This window comes from Mastomys coucha, unplaced genomic scaffold, assembly GCF_008632895.1.
Source record: "Mastomys coucha isolate ucsf_1 unplaced genomic scaffold, UCSF_Mcou_1 pScaffold22, whole genome shotgun sequence".
NCBI classification, from domain to species: domain Eukaryota; kingdom Metazoa; phylum Chordata; class Mammalia; order Rodentia; family Muridae; genus Mastomys; species Mastomys coucha.
Genome location: NW_022196905.1, coordinates 132,255,934 through 132,260,697, shown reverse-complemented (window position 1 = coordinate 132,260,697; position 4,764 = coordinate 132,255,934).

Here is a 4,764-nt window from a genome sequence, read left to right as displayed (position 1 = left end):
AAGACAGGGTTTCTCTATGTAACCCAAGTTGTCTTGGAACTCACTCCGTAGACTAGGCTGGCCTTGAACTCACAGAGATCTGTCTTCCTCTGCCTCCCCATTGCTGAGATCAAAGGCATGTACCAAAAGCACCTAGATGGAAGTGTTCTAATGTCATGGTTTAAGGTTGTGGTCACACTATGTGCAGTTGAGAGACAGAGATGAATGCTAGTGCTCAGCTCATTTTCTCCATTCCTAGCCTGTGAAGCCAGCGCACGGAAGGACCGCCCACATTAGAGTGGGCAGTCCCAGCCTGTGAAGCCAGCACATAGAAGGACTGCCCACATTAGAGTGGGTAGTCCCTTTTAAATTAATCTAATCTAGATAATCCCTCATGGAGAGATTTGTTTCCATAGTAATTTAAAACCCCATGAAGTTGACAGTCATGATTTACTATCAAAAAGAGAATTCCTTAGTTGTAAAAATGTTCTTCAAATTAGGCAAAAATATTCTTTTCTATATTTCTAACTAACTATTCCTAGTCCAATTGTGCCATCAAAAGCATAGTTTTTGTTGTTCTGTGGCACACACACACACACACACACACACACTATATATATATATATATATATGTATGTATGTATGTATGTATGTATGTATGTATGTATATAGTTTTAAAATGTGGTAAGCTTGGAGACTTGGACTCATTTCTATGACTTCTGGACTTTCCCACAGTTCTCTATATCACTGTTCTTTATAGTCTTCTGAAGGTATTTGATTCAACAAAGAAAATGGAGTCCTTTCCCTATGCCACAGAAATCCAGATAGGGAAAACCCAGTAATGTTTACTGTAGTTCCTGACTCCCTTCTTTTCTATTAAAGTGAGTTCTCCCTTCTTCCTTTCCTCCTCCCTCTCCAAAACTATTCTTCTCTTCCCCCCTCCTCTCCTGCTTTTCCTTCCAATCATCCATTCCCACACCCTCCAGGTTCTCAGAATGTAGTCCAGACAGCTTTCAAACTTAACAGTCCTCCTGCTCAGCCATGGATTTCAGGTATGCTCCATCACAGCCAATGGTGTTTCCATGTTGATCCCCAAGATGGTTGTTGGTCTGTTTGTCTGTCATCTTTCTCTTTCTTTCCTTTCTTCTTTTCTCCTCTTCACCCTGAGACGGGGTTTCTTTGTGTAACAGCCCTGGCTGTCCTGGAACTCACTTTGTAGACCAGGCTTGCCTTGAACTCAGAGATAGATCTGCCTGACTTTGCCTCCCAGTGCTGGGATTAAAGCATGTGCTACCATGCCTAGCAGATAGTTATGGTTATTTATTTATTTATTTATTTATTTATTTATTTATTTATTGTATATGAGTGCACTGTGGCTGTCTTCAGACACACTAGAAGATGGCATTTGATCCCATAACAGATGGCTGTGAGCCACTGTGTAGTTGCTGGGAATTGAACTCAGGACCTACTGGAAGAGCACTTAATGCTCTTAACTACTGAGCCATCTCTCCAGTCCCCCCTCCCCCTGCCCTTTTTTTTCAGCCATATGAATGTTTGGTCAGTAGGAGGTGATCAAGATTCAGTTTCTCTTAGATAACAGCAGGCTTCCCATTCACGACCACTCTGGTCATGTCCATCCTGGAGTTTCCAGGTGGGTGAACACAGATGCTGGGAAGCTTGCTCAAAAAAGCATGAGAGCCCACCTTATACCTTATCCCATGCATGTCTTCACCTGGCTTGTTCATTTCTCTCTTCTGGTGCTAATATCAACTTGACACAGACTAGAGTCACCTGAGAGGTGGGAACCTCAATGAGAAAATGCCATATGGAGATATGACAAGCTTGTACTTAATTCATGTGTGATGAGTAAAGGGCCACACCATTGTAGATGGATCCACCCCTGAGCTGGTAGTCCTGGGTTCTATAAGAAAGCCAGCTGACCAAGCCAGTAAGCAACACTCTTCCATGGCTCCTGCCTCCAGGCTTCCCTTAAATGGACTTGATTTAGGACATGTAAGTCAAATAAACCTTTTCCTTCCCAAATTGTTTGTGGTCATTGTGTCTCTCTATGGAAATAAAAAAGTAATTAAGATATTTATCCTTTTATTTTTTAAACAATTTATTTTTGTGTGGGTGTTTTGCCTAAATTTATGTTTGTGTACCTCATTTGTACCTGATGACTTTAGAGGCCAGGAGAGGGTGTTGGAACCCTCCAAACTGGAGTTAAGGATAGTTGGGAGTCACCATGTGGGTGCTGCGATTTGGACCTGTGCTGGTTTTGTTCTTTTGTTGTTGTTAGCTATTTTATTGGATTTTTATCTGTACTTCCCTTCCAACCTTTATTCCACCCAATCCCTTCCAGCCCCCCAACACTAGGCAGGAGAGAAACTAAGGGTTAGAGGGGAAAGGGGGCAGAGATCTTTTGGTCAATAAAATAACTGCTTCCTACTGACTAGGGATGTTGAGTTTCTTGGGGCAAGTCCAATCTTTGTCGTCAGGGTATCCCCACCTTCTCTTTACTCAGTAACACTTAACAAACCACAGTGACAGCAAGGAGCGGCAGCCTCCACAGGCCTTCCTGGGCTCTCCCATTTACACCCTTCTTCAGAGTTAAAAACTCTCTGAAGCTGGCAAATATCACACCCCGCTAGTGCACGAGGCCAATCATAATCACCTGCTGTGAAGCAGCCTTTTATCCCGCACCCGGGATTAAAACAAAAACATATTCATATATCCTAAGTGGGTTTTTTAAGAAACCAAAATTCTCACTATAGACCTGTGTGCCCTCTGGAAGAGCGGCCAATACCAAGCGAGCCACCTCTCTGACCACTGTCTTATTCTTTTAATAAGCCAATAAGTAAAGCATTCTCTTGAGTGTTGTGAGCCATTCTAAGAAAGAGATAATGGCTGTAGAAATCACTGATTAGCATCTAAACAGCTAGCCAGAAATGCAGGTGTAAACTGGAGACTCCTGCCTGGCATTTGAAGTGAGGAGAGTTTTGTGCGACTGAGTCCTTCAGCCTGTGGGGTCTACACTATCTTCAGGCAGCGTTAGAATTAACTTGACTTGCAGGACATTATTATAGGTGTCCAGAGAACTAGGAAACCAATCAACCACCAAACCTGACACCTGGTGTCAGAAGGGTCCTAAGTAGAAAGTTCGTTTTTTGAGTTTGAGATGGTCTCACTGTGGGGTCTAGAACCTGCTCTATAGACCAGGCTGCTCTTGAACTCGAAATGAATCTTGGCCTCCTAAATGCTGGGATTATGGGTGTAATGCTCAACTTTTTTTTTCTAAGATGTTATTTTTATTTTGCCTGTATGTATGTATGTATGTATGTATGTATGTATGTGCACGCATGTGTGCCTGGTGCTGTTGGAGGCCAGAGAGGGCACTGGATCCCTTGAAGCTGGAATTACAGGCAATTGTGAACCTCCATGTTGGTGCTGGGAACTGAAATCGAGTCCTTTCTAAAAGCAAATGCACTTCACTTCTGAGCCACTTCTGCAATTCCTGTGTGTGTGTGTGTGTTACCTTTTTGTTTACTCCATCACAGCCCACAGCCCTGAAAAGAAAGTAAAGCAGGAACAGGTATACTGACTCAAGTAGTATGAAACCCAAGCAAACCAATATTGGAGCCCAGCTTCGTTCGGAGTTTCTGAATAGGATGAACAAGTCAATTATTTAAATGAGACAGTTAAAAAATGTCAATTTTGTGTAAGAATCTAACGGATTGTAGTTCTACTTTAACAAGTGTTTTCATTTGTGTGTTTGTGTGCACAGACACTGTGAGGCCAGAATAGAGTGCAGGAACCCTCCAGAGCTGAAGTTACAGGGGACCATGAGTTGCCTACATTGGTCCTCTGAAAGGGCGGGCACTTTTAAATCAACAAGTCACTTCTCCATTTAAATGAGACAGTAAAAACAAAACAAAACAAAACAAAACAAAAAAACCAAGATTTAATTTTACCCAAGGTTAGAGAGAAGAAGTTCTACTTTTTAAACTTTGGGCCTGTACCCAACACCTGCATCTGGATATATGTTCAGATACATTTGTGCTCACTGATGCAAGACCACCTTGGGCATCATTTCTCAAAAGCTGTCCACTTATTTTTATTTTTTTATAATTTCTGACACTGGGTCCCACTCTTGGCTGGAAGTAATCAAGTAAGCCAGATGGCTAGCCAATACTCCTAGAAATCTTCCTGTGTCTACTTTCCCACCCTACCCTTCTTTGCTTCAGTTCTGGTATTCAAATCAGGTCTTCATGTGTGCATGGCAAGCGACTGAGCTACCTCCCCAGCCCTGAAAACCTACCTTTAACATACAAAATCATCACCAGTATTGCCTGCTAGAAATAACAAGTTATTCTTTTACCAAGATTCAGATCCAGAAGACAGCAGAGTATTTGCTACGTATCTTCAGGTTTTTTTTTCTTTCTGACTTTATACTTTAACATCTCATTGGATCTTGGATGCATACTCTCCTCTTCCTCCTCTTCTTTCAGGATCTCACATAGCCTAGGCTGGCCTCAGACTCACCACAGAGCTGAAGATGATCTTGAATTCTTGATGTTCTTGCCTCTACTGCTGCAGCGCTCAGACTACAGGTGTGTGCCTGTGCCTGTCTATACCTGGTTTAGATGGTAGTGGGGATGGAACTCTGGACTAAGGCAAGGAAGCACTCTACCAACCTCACTACCTCAGCCTGCCATTTCTCTTTTGAAACTTTAGATTGTGCCGGGCGGTGGTGGCGCACGCCTTTAATCCCAGCACTTGGGAGGC